This window comes from Talpa occidentalis, unplaced genomic scaffold (genome assembly GCF_014898055.3).
Source record: "Talpa occidentalis isolate TD23 unplaced genomic scaffold, MPIMG_talOcc4v2.1 talOcc4.2, whole genome shotgun sequence".
NCBI classification, from domain to species: domain Eukaryota; kingdom Metazoa; phylum Chordata; class Mammalia; order Eulipotyphla; family Talpidae; genus Talpa; species Talpa occidentalis.
Window position 1 is genome coordinate 97,425,275 of NW_023602073.1, and position 12,389 is coordinate 97,437,663.

The 12,389-nt window shown below is 34.0% G+C and overlaps 1 long non-coding RNA gene across 4 annotated transcripts in view; it reads right to left on the reverse strand.

Moving 5' to 3' along the window:
* LOC119252704 (uncharacterized) overlaps positions 1-12,389 on the reverse strand; it is a 60,003-nt gene that overhangs the window by 11,008 nt on the left and 36,606 nt on the right. For 2 of the 4 annotated variants that reach the window (XR_005126895.2, XR_008553285.1), the window contains exons 2-3: positions 5,456-5,706; positions 709-756 (exon numbers count right to left, since the gene is read on the reverse strand). This is a non-coding gene — a long non-coding RNA (uncharacterized LOC119252704). The remainder of the gene's footprint in view (positions 1-708; positions 757-5,455; positions 5,707-12,389) is intronic. The other 2 variants (XR_008553287.1, XR_008553286.1) reach the window with 2 other exon arrangements.

Genomic DNA, 12,389 nt, shown 5'->3' on the forward strand with positions numbered 1-12,389 from the left:
GCTAAGGTGAAGAGGATTCTCATGTCAGGAAGAATAAGAATTTTGTTCTATAAATCTGAAACAATAGCCAATGTAGGCAATTTCTTATAACTGGTTGAATGATTACGTGGTTATGATCTGTGATGCAGAACAAGGGACCTATAATCCTTCATTCATGTGTTAGCACCAACAAAGTTTATTTCTTCAGAGGAATATCTTAGTTCACTGGATAAGGCACATTGACTTCATCCTTATTAGGATGAGGAATGATTTGCTGGTTTTTTGTTTTGTTTTGTTTTGTTTTTTTAATGTGTGTGTCCCATGGGATACCTTAGATTAAAAAAAAAAAGTGATAATTTTCACATATTACACAACTGGTGGTATTAATATTTAAGCTCTACAAATAACATATTTAACATCATCAACAACTTATTTAATAAATGGGTAGCAGATTAAATAGACAATTCTCCAAAGAAAATATGCAAAAAAGCCAGGAGATATGTGGCAAAATATATCTCTTTTTAATAATGAATGTATCATTTTTAATAAAGAAGATGCAAGTCAAAACCATAGTGAGTGAGATATTATTTCACAACTTTGAGAATGGAACAAATTAAAAAGACCACTCACAACAACTACTGGAGAGCATGTAGAGAAAGAGGACCGTTAATACACTGTTGTTGGGAATAGAGACTGGTGCAGTTATTTTGAAAGGTGATTCAGACCTACCTTCAAAAACTAAACGGGGATTCGGCAATCCTACTTTTGTGAATGTATCTGAAAAATATGAAGTTATCAATTAAAACAAATCTGTATTTTCCACAATGTTTATTGAATCATTATTTATAATAGTTAGGGCATGGACGCACCCCACTTGCTCACTGACATGGGATGAATTGAGAAGTTATAGTATCCACTCAATGTAATACTCTTCAACTATAAGGAAGATAAAATGTCACTATTTACAGAATAATGGAAGAGAATATGTATAGTAGAACAATTCAGTAAAATAAAGACAAATACTGGACATTTCTGTACATTTATATGAGAAAATCAGGGAATCATAATAGGAGGTATTGACAAAGCAACATAATCATAAACTAGCAGACACTCATAAGTGAAACAATATTTCTGAGGTTAAGAGGGAGGGAGAGGTAGAAAGAGGTAGAAAGAGTCAGAGATACAAGGGGATGGTGGAAGAGGGGAAATCAATAAAACAAAAAAATAGATCTTTGAGAAAGTCAATAAAATTGATAACATCTGGGCCTTCCCTGGTGGCCGAGGTGGTTGTCCACAGCCTCTGCAGCGCTGGTTCGATCCTGGCTGGTGGTGAGTGTCCCACATGGCGCTGCAGACCTCTCCTGCCGCCCGCTGCTCCCCTCAGCAGTGTACTTCGTCATTCTGCCTGCTCTGCTCTCCCCTCTGACTCTGGTGAATTCTCTCACCCTCCCGCACTTCTGACTGTACCCAGTGCTTGTATAAATAAATAAATAAAATCTTTTAAAAAAAATAAAATAAATACATTTCTCTAAATGGCAAATGACTTAGTAGCTAATGCAAAATTTTTATCTCATTAATATTTTAAACTATATTTTAATGTCATTGTACACTGATAGCATTTTTTGTTAAGTTTAAAAAATAACTATAAAATTATGAATTGCACATTTGTATTTGAATGGAGCCACTTGAATTTCTTTGGAATGGCTTACAGTTGTGAATAAACATGTTAAGTGAGTAAGTCTGAAGTCTGATTTGCCCAGTGAGAAGGGCCTTTTAACAGCTATTCAGTGATAATTACGTTCAAAACAAAACATGAATAGAACATGGGCTTTATTATAATAATTTAGTATGTATCAGAATGAAAAATAGAATCACATTATACATAGAAATCTATAATAATAATTCAATGATTATAGCATACTGATTTATAAATATATCAGGAAGTTCAAATTGAATTATTTGCTACAATGAAAATCAGATATGATTTTCATTAAAAAAAATATATGCTTTATCCTTCTGTGAATTTTTGTTGTTTTTTTTTTTTTAGGTACTATAAAATATTTATTTGATGATTTAAATTTGTTTGACATGTCACAAAGAGAATATAGTATAAGTGCTTTCAAAATCATGTTTAACACACTGACCTGGTTACTATGTGCTTGAGAATAGTTCAACTATCAATAAGATATTTTTAAAAATTGAAAGTGATACATATGATCCAAGGATTAGAGCATTTTAATCTTCCTTTGGCTATAAATGGAAGAGCAAATGTGAATTCTTGAAGTATTAGAATAGGATCTATTATCATTTAAATAGGTAATATGATATATTTTATTAAAAAATTGATTCTACATTAAAAAAGCATTTTTAGTCCAAGTCCTTTATATTAGAATCAGATATTTTCTGATAAACTCAATCAGGGCTACTTTGAAAGCAAATTGCCCACTGTTCATCCTAAAATATTTGTTTTAATAACCAAGCTCATCATTTTTAAACAGTTTCCACACTTTCTCCTTTGAACTCATTTACTTCTGTTAATATTAATTTTCTTTTAGAAACTGAGTCTCAAAATACAGAGATCTTCTCATGTTTTTTTTTCTTTTTCTTTTTTCTTCTTCATTCTTTGTCCTTTGTCGGTGACAACATCACTGAACTTGCTGTTTCACTCATTTGGGGTCACTCACATTTGGACAATTGTATCAGTCATGCTGCATCAGGCCACAGCTGACCATATTACTTTCCTGCTTAAAACCATTTATATAATTTGTCCAGTATCAAATGAGAGAGTGCCCAAAATTCTCACTGGGATTAAGGCTATTTACCATATACCTAGAAATTATCAAAATATCAAGATCCTTGGGCCTCCGGATGGCACAGCGGTTTGAGCACTGTGCTGTGAAGCTGTCCGCAGCCTCTGCAGTGCTGGTTTGATTCCCAGCCGGCCAGGCAGAATCCCACACGGTGCAGCAGACCTCTCCTGCCGTGCCTGCTGCTCCCCTCTTCAGTCACTCTGCCTTTTCTGATTCCCGCTCTGTCTCTGGTGAATTCTCTCACCCTCCCATGCTTCTGACTGTACCCCAGGTATTGTATAAATAAATAAATCTTTAAAAAAAATCAAGATCCTTAACTAATGAAAAAAATTTCACTGACAAAATAATCTGTATCTCCTTGCACCCCACCTGCTCTCAGAAGGGCCAGCTTGAAGTGGTCAGTGTCTTTTTTCTTAGAAAGTTTGTGAATATCATAGTAATTTCTTAATATGACTGTATTCTCAGTGATTGAATGTTGTGAATCCCAAAAGATAATTAGAATAAGACTGTGGAAAAAGAAAAAAATATTGAATGGTAGGAGGAATATATGGGAGCCAAATAAGGGACTAATGAAAAAAAAAAATAACAAGAATACTAACAACAACAACAACATAACAAACTTAGCAGGCAACCATAAATCAGAGACATTCTGTGAGGGATGGGGAGGAAAAGGGATCAAAACAAGGGTGAGAAGCGCACAAGGGACTATAGTGATATTTCACGGGTGAACTGATGGTGGGAATTTTATGGGGACTACACAATAATGTGAAAGATATAAATAAAAAATTAAAAAAGAAAATAAGTCTGTTTTGCTGCTACCTAACCCAAACTGTCAAGTTTCCAGCTTCAGGAAAGAACCTCACAGTTCTCTTCCTTAGCTCAACCAGCTTAGCTCATTCCATATTACAAATCTTTCTAAATAAAATCTTTAAGATAATGTTAGTCATAAATATTTATCAGTGTCCATTAACTTTTCAGACACTGTCCTTAGCACACACATAAATTATTTTATTTATTCCTCTTTGAGTGAATGTGAATTATTGTCTTTAAAGAAATCATAGTTTAGAAACTTCAAGTAAAATGTCCATGAACACAACTATAGAAAGTGACAGAGCCAAATAGGAACCAGTGTGTAAAGTTACAAAGCACTTCTCCTCCTTGTTATTCTTTATACATATTTCTATCTTATAATTAACTTTATTCCAAAATATATCAGGGAATATGTTGGAAAATACATTAACAGTATGAGTACAACAGAGCTCTACCACTAACTAAAACTCTGACTAATGATTTGGTACCATCTGTCCCTCCAGAAAAGCTTATCCACAAGTTACATTTTATTGAAGACTATAAGATGACAAAGAATAGGAGTGCTCTAATGATGGTGGTTTCTCACTTTCTCTACTCTTTCATGCTTCCTCTGCTTACATGAACTTTGGTGTGGCTGTGCATTTTCCATTTAGAGGTTAAGAATGCTCAAACACAGTTTTGCAATTAAGACTGTTTTCCATTCATGATGACAAAAGAAGGTGCTTTAGTTGTGAAATGGATATACAAATTCTTCTCAAACACCCATAAGAAAAATAACGAGAATCTTACTTAGTGTTGGATAATTGCACTGGCTTCATCAGATCTTTAAATCCATTTCCTTTTTATCTTTTCCATGGCCACCAGCATAAGTTTTTTTTTTTTTTTAAGATTTATTTATTTATTTATACAAGCACTGGGTACAGTCAGAAGCACTGGAGGGTGAGAGAATTCACCAGAGCCAGAGTGGGGAACAGAACAGGCAGACTGATGAAATGCACTGCTGAGGGGAACAGCGGGCCAGACAGGAGAGGTCTGTTGAGCCATGTGGGACCCTCACTGGTAGCTGGGCATCGAACCGGTGCTGCGGAGGCTGTGAGCAGCTTCGCAGCCCAGCACTCAACCACTGTACCACCAGGGGAGGCCCCCACCAACATAAGTTTTAATTCTTGTTGACTGTTTGCTAAATTATTTCAATACTTCTCAATTCACCTTTCATCTTTAGTCTACCTTCAGTAACTCTCATGCATGACACCTGCCAAAATTTTTAAACTGATAATCACGTCACCCCTCTCCCCAAACTTGCATGAGTTCTTATTTTCCCTCCAGAAAGTTAAAAGATATTAAAATTTATTCCTTATCCAGATTGACCAAGAAAAAAAAATGCATAGGCATGCCCACTCTTATGTTTGTACATATATTTAATATAAAGAAATCAATGAATAAGGGAATAAAGTGCCACATATTAGAACATCAAATATAAAGTGCAAGTGGTAGTTAATTGTCCTATTACATTTTTCAAATAGTTATGACAAATTTGAGGAACTCAATCCAGATTTCCCTACTGGAATATATTTAAAATTTTTATGGATTTTCTTGTCATTATATATACACTATTGTAATTTGCATTGGAAGATTCATATACCATGAGTGAGCACACTTGTGGAGGTTTTAACTATGTTCACAAATCTTGGATAATAATTAATTCCAAAAGTGGCACCTCATTCCCTTTCCCTTAAGAATGCATTGGACTTTGTGGTTTGTGTCTATTCTACTGAGTCAAATTTGGTGAAAGTGACAGTGGATGACATTGAAGAAAAGGACATAAAAGGCATTACTCTCTTTCTAGGAGCACTTACTTGTGGGGAAGCGGGTGACCATGTCATAGGACACAGAAGCAGTTGTATGGACAGGACCATGAGGTACAAAGGGATGTCTCCAGGCAGAAGCTGTGAGAAACAGAGATCACCTCACAATATCTACATGTGTGAACATGACTGCAGCTCTTTAGGTCCTTGTCATGTCTTCAGATGACTGCAACCCCAGCTGGAGCCGTCACCTCATCTTCATGAGAGTTTCTAAATGAAAACCATCTTGCTAAACAGTTCTTCTTTATACAGCCAATGGAAATAATGAGAAAAGAGAATTATTGTTTGAAGCCATTACACTTTGGAATGATTTATTATATGGCAATAGATAACTAATACAACACTGGAGGCAGCTTTTATTTGGACATTAGCGTGTAGGGGGATATAAGGTATATGATAAGAAATAACAGATCTTGTATCCTTTCTCATTATTTTTACTTAGAGAAATTAATAATCATTTTGTCAAGAATATAACAACAATCCATGGTGTATTGGAGTTGTAAAATTAGAAAATATAGCTCAGACTTATATCACCAATGCTACCATTCTTACCAAATAATAATAAAAATAAAATATTTTCGAATAATACTCTTATGTTTTCTGACTTTTATAATTCTGTTAAATAACATATCCCTTTTCTTTGGGACTCAAAACATATCTCTGTCATGAGTATTTCCCATATAATCCTTTCTTTTCTTTTTGTTTTTCGTGTGAAAGGAATATTTTATTTTATTTTTATTTATTTCTGTTTTCTTTTTTAATTTTTAAAAATTTATTTATATATATTTTACATCATTATTCATTTTTAAACAATGTGCTTTTTTTTCCCACTCAGGTGTAGTCCCCATAGAATTTCCTCCACTAATTCACCCCTGTGCACCATCGCCACAGTCCCCTGTGCTCCTCCCTCTCTCCCTCCGATCAATTAATCTTTTATTTTTTTTATTTTTCTAAAACAAACTATATTTCATATTATTGATAATTAAATTCCCATAAATTATATATATATATATATATATAGGTAATGCAAATGAACTTCTATGGAATAACTGCTTGATTAAATTGCAGTTGGTTTGCAAAGTATGTATTTATGTTCAAATGCTACCTTTTCCCTCCTTTTTAAAATTGAGTTTAAATTAGATATTTTATTTTATGTTATACAAATTAATGGCAAGCCAATTTCATAGAATGTATAAATATTTCTAAAATTAACACAGTTACTTTTTAAAGAGTGAGTAAAGCCATAAAATACAATGGACTCTTTATTCGCATGCTATTTTATGTACACATTTATAGAAATATATGTCAATTGTGTTTCTATATTGCAAGTACCTTTTGCCAGACTAGTAAAAAATCACTAGTTTTTTAATAAAGAATAGAAATGAAATGATTTTTATATTCTATTCCTAAGTTGTGAAATGCGACAGTGATTTTTTTTAATTTTTATTTTAGATAATTGCATTTATTCAGCCTCTTTTTACAGAAATGTGAGCCTATCCAGTAATATTCAAAAAAGAAACTAATCAGCCTTATGGAGAGAGATAGCTTCTAATTCTCCACTTTTCATATTGACATTAATTTGGTTTTAATTTGGTGTAGTTCTTCCATTATCAAGCCACAGAGGCTTGCATTTTTCTTTCTTTTAACTTGTGAGGGAATTGTAAATAAGTTTGCATGGTAAATGGGAAAGTCACAAGTTGTATACAGCAAGAAAATGTTCAACTCTGGTAAAACTCCATCCTGTGTGCTGTAGGGTGACTATATACATGTTTGTTTTATTGTTTTTAATTTGCATATCTTCCGTCTGTCATTAAATTAGATGCAGCATCTTAATAATTTCTCTTGAAACTCAATGCCCAGATTTTGCTGTGTGAGGAAGTTTCTGAATAAGACATCAAGTTTCTAGCCATCAGAGGATAATTTATTGATACTTGTCAAAAGGAAGTATCAGTCTAACAGAAATCAAGACAAAAGGAATGCCTGATGAATTTTCTTTGAAGTGCCTTTTATAAAAGTCCTTGGTAATACATATTGATGAACTCCAAATTGTCTTGCCTGAAGGGAAAAGAAAGTAGACTGCTTTACACTGTCTTATAAATATTCATCAAAAGAACAAGACTTATGTTTCCAGGCGTGAGGTGAATGATTACGGTTGTATGATTGCCTTGGAATCTGGATAATTAGTAAAACAGCCGTTGACAGTTAGAGAATTTTAAACTTGGTATCTTGCCGTCACTTCATTTGGAGTCAGAGATAAAGCTTCATATACCAAAGGGAAGCAGTATCAGGGGGTGATGGATTGATACTATCAAGTTGTAGCTATCAATTGCTTCCATTGTTGGCTTATTTATTGGTTTAGCTGAAAATTAAAACAAAAATAATTGGTTTTGTTGTGTTCCATTTTTGTGTTATTTATTACTTGGTGATTCATTTTGTTCTAATGCAACAGTACCATTCTTGCTAAGGATGATTTGCTGGATGTGTGTCTTAATTAAAACCCTAAGAATGTAGAGTGATAAAATGACACCCTCCAAATGTCCAGAGAGAGTAGTTGTGTGTGTGTGTGTGTGTGTGTGTGTGTGTGATATTATTATCACTTTCCTTACCAACACCTACTTTGGGCTGAGTAATTAACCCTGTGTTTCTTTTGATTTTTTTGGTTCTTATAATTAAAGATCAAATTTGATCAAATGAATATGGATTATTTGATGTTTTGTAAGATAAACATGGTTTACATCAACAATTAGAAAATATTGATCATTTTCCACTGGTTGTGAATTTCTCTTGATCCTAGTTTCATAAATTATGCTGTAACCAGTCAAAAGGAAAATATTCAATTCTCAGAAAATTAAACCTTTTACCATGTTTAGTACTTAAATGTAATTAAATAAATATAATACCTTCTTTGAAGCCTATTTGTTCAGCTAAAGTAACAGAAACTACTCACATGTATTGAATGGAGGACATGTTCAGCAAATGTTTGAAGAGAGCTTTCTTCATCATGATCAGAAATAGGCATCTACATTCCTATTACAGTCAGAAGAAATTCAACATTCTATCTCTACCACTCTATTGCTATATATGGGACCCAAAAGTAAGAAGCGCAATGTGTCCAAGAATGGAAAGAGATACCGAGAATCAGAAAAAAGAAAGTAAAACAAAAATAATAAGAAAGAGAGATTAAATAAATTATTCACTTAGGAAATGTTTAGGTATTTTCTCAAAGCTGTCTATTCCTTTTTAGTAAGGAAGATTTTACTGTTTCAAAGACTTTGGCCAGAAATACACAGAGATTTTGGATTATCCTGCAGTATTGAGTTATGATAAATGTGGGCATGACAGAGATGGTGATGAAGGCTTTGGTGTTCTTGAAAAGGTAATTGGATAGTTTGGTAAGTAAATTTTTTCAAAAGCAGAGGAATCATATTGCACTTATTCTTTTCTTTTTTTCAATCTTGCACTTTGTTTAATGTGCTGTATAATTTATCTCATTCAGAATCTATGAAAAATAGTTTGGAAAAAACACTCTCATCACACATATGGTGTCAGCAGTCTGGAACACTTAAATCGATCATACAGAACACCTAGATGGATTCAATATGAAACAGAAACAAACCAAGAACAGCCTGTGAACTCAAGTGTCAGTATCTCTGAGGAAATCTATTATTTTTCTTTTATTTCTGAGAAACCACCACTGAGAGACTTACCAACTATCTATGATATCATTTTTCGACCATTTTTCTAACTCTCCAAGGAATGAATCTCCACTTAAAATATAACTGGAAGATAGCAGGAAACAGAGCAGGGAAGAAAAAGAGAACTCTGTGTAAAATATTTAAAACTTTGTTTTATTTGCCACATTAACCCAAAACTATGTAATGTCACACAGTACCTCACGATATGCAACCAATGATGCATAAAAGTATTGTAGTTGAAATATTTCAATGTCTAAAAATAATAGTCACAATAAATATTGGAAAAATATGGAGGAACACAACATTCACCAAACTATAATCCTGGCCAGATTTCTATTAGAGCACTGTGACTGCTCAGAGTATGTCTTAAGCGAGACAGCATTTATGGTTGTCACTAGGAGGACCTATGATGCAAGGAAAATGACTAGGGTCATTTAACTTTATAGAAGTTTCCCTAGTGATTACAATGACTTATTTTATGCTGAGTGGTTCATTGAAGAAAATAATGAGCTTTTATTGTATTCAGTGATGGTAGTGGTGGGAGGGTTCAGATGAGGACTGCTTTCACAAAAGGCAAGATACAGATTTTTACTCCTTCCTTCCCACCCTCCCCAGTCAATAAATTGATTTCCATAAATACAAATAGCAATACAGTAAGTTGTCATTTGTTTATTAGAAAAGACATGAATGATAAAAACAACAATCTGACATGGCTGTAGCTTACCAGTACTTGTGTTTCTTACTGGGAGTGAAAATTGATTGGAATTTTGCAGTAAGTATAAAAATCTTTAAGTGGAAAACAAAGCATATTCTTTGACCAAAAGAACCGACTACTAGACATGTATGAAAATAATGCTAATAGGAAATCTATCAGAGTACACAGGTAATAATATTCATACAGAAGTACTTAAACAGAAAAAAATTAGAAATAAGTAAAATGATTAATTGTGGGAAACTTGTTAAATACATTATGTTAGATCCATATAAATATATTTGTACTTAGCCATTTTCATTTATAGGAAAAATTATATATTAACTGCAAAGAGGATATTTATTATATGTGTATGACTGTATTTATCATTCAATTTTCTACTAATATAGATGATGTCATAAGCTGATTGTGTTCCCCAACATATGTTTATTGAAGTTCTTTGTCCCACTACCTCAGAATATGACTGTATCTGAAATTAGGGCCTTTGCAGGGGTAATTAAAGTAAAATGAACTTGATTAAATGGGCTCTAATCCATTTTTCTTATGGAAGAAGACAGAGAGAAGAGGGCCTTGGCAACTCTAGGGGAGAGCCTTAGAAGAAACCAATGAGGGGCCTCTCTGGTGGCGCAGCAGTTGAGCTCTATGTTGCGAAGCTACCCGCAGCCTCTGCAGCGCTGGTTCGATCCCCGGCTGCTCCCCGGCCACCGAAGGAGAGTCCCACATGGCGCGCAGACCTCTCCTGTCGCCTGCTGCTCCCCTCAGCAGTGTACTTCGGTCCTTCTGCCTGTTCTGCTACTTGCTCTGACTCTGGTGAATTCTCTCACCCTCCCGCGCTTCCGACTGTACCCAGTGCTTGTATAAATAAATAAAATAAATAAATCTATCTTAAAAAAAAAATAAGGCCAACATTCTGTCTTGGACTTTCGACCTCCAGAATTGTGAGAAAATAAATTTTTAATGTTTAAGCCACCCAGTCTCTTGTACTTTAAGTCAGTCCTAGGAAATTAATACAAATAGGTAATGGTAAAATTTAAAAAATAGTAATCTCTAGCTATTTTCTTTCTTTTGGCTGTCTATATTTTCTATTTTTTAATGTAATCCTCTCATTTAAATAAATTAAAAATATATAGAAAATTTAAAAAAAAAAGTCAGATTTTCTTTATTGTAAAACATGAAGTATTTGGAAATCACCCCTTTAAGTATCCTATTAGGAATTAAGGATAAAACAATAAATTTATCCAATTTTTCACATGCAATTCTGCCTAGTAGGTAATTTTTTAAAGTTTTTTGCTTGTTCTGACATTTCTTGCTTCAAATGGAATCAAACAATTTCAATTCAAATAGTCTCAATCAAAGAAACCACATCAGAACGGACTAGCTAAAAGTAAGAGGGACAACGCTTGCAAAGATTTTAAGTTCCTAGTCAGTAGAGGTTTGTGTTCTGGAACTTTCTTTCCCCCACAGAATCTAACACAGTTCTAGACTTGAAATAACTCTACATAAATACTTTCTGCCTGATTTATTTAAAAAATGCAAGTGATGAATCGCTCTCAATAATTTACTTTGCTTCAGCACTTTACTAATTGATGTATGAGTCCTTTGTGGTATGATAAACCTAGAAATCTTCAGGTTGTTGATTTTAAGAGGCAACCCATCAAAACAGAATCAGGAGAATGTCAGTTTTTCCCATAAGAAATGAATAAAACCTAGAGTATATTGAGTCAGAGAATTTGCCCTGGAAATGTCAATATCAGGTATGTGATACTTAGAGAATAGGACATGGAAGTGACAGCCAAACTGTATTCAGTATGGTCATTTATCAAAAGTTTGGACTGCCTTGTGCATAGTATATTTTTGATTTTATAAGAGAATTCAAAGAAATCTCATCTTCTCAATCCAACACACTCTCCAAAACCCATATATGGCTACTAAGATTTAAAAGAATGCAACTTTTTCCATAAAGGAGGTATAATATATGTTACTATGTTTCAAATGAAAATATAACTGTTTAGAAAATGCATCATTGTAGATTTAGAAAACTACTTTAGAGGAGGGAAATAATGTTCTTAGCTTTTGATGATTTTACTATAAGATGTTTTCTACTACTATACAGTTCTTTAGAGCCTATTAGCTTCTTCCTCACTGTATAATTTCTTGAGTTAATATATTTAACATGGTTTAAACTCTATGTATAGGGCCTCCCTGGTGGCGCAGTGGTTGAGCGCTGGGTTGCGAAGCTGCCCGCAGCCTCTGCAGCGCCGGTTCGATCTCCGGCTGCTCCCCGGCTGCCGGAGGAGGGTCCCGCATGGCGCGCAGCCCTCTCCTGCCGCCCGCTGCTCCCCTCAGCAGTGTACTTCAGTCCTTCTGCCTGCTCTGCTCCCCGATCTGGCTCTGGTGAATTCTCTCACCCTCCCGCGCTTCTGACTGTACCCAGTGCATGTATAAAACAAAACAAACAAACAAATAAATAAATAATAAAAAACATGCCTCTATAAAAAAAAAAAATAAAAAAAATAAA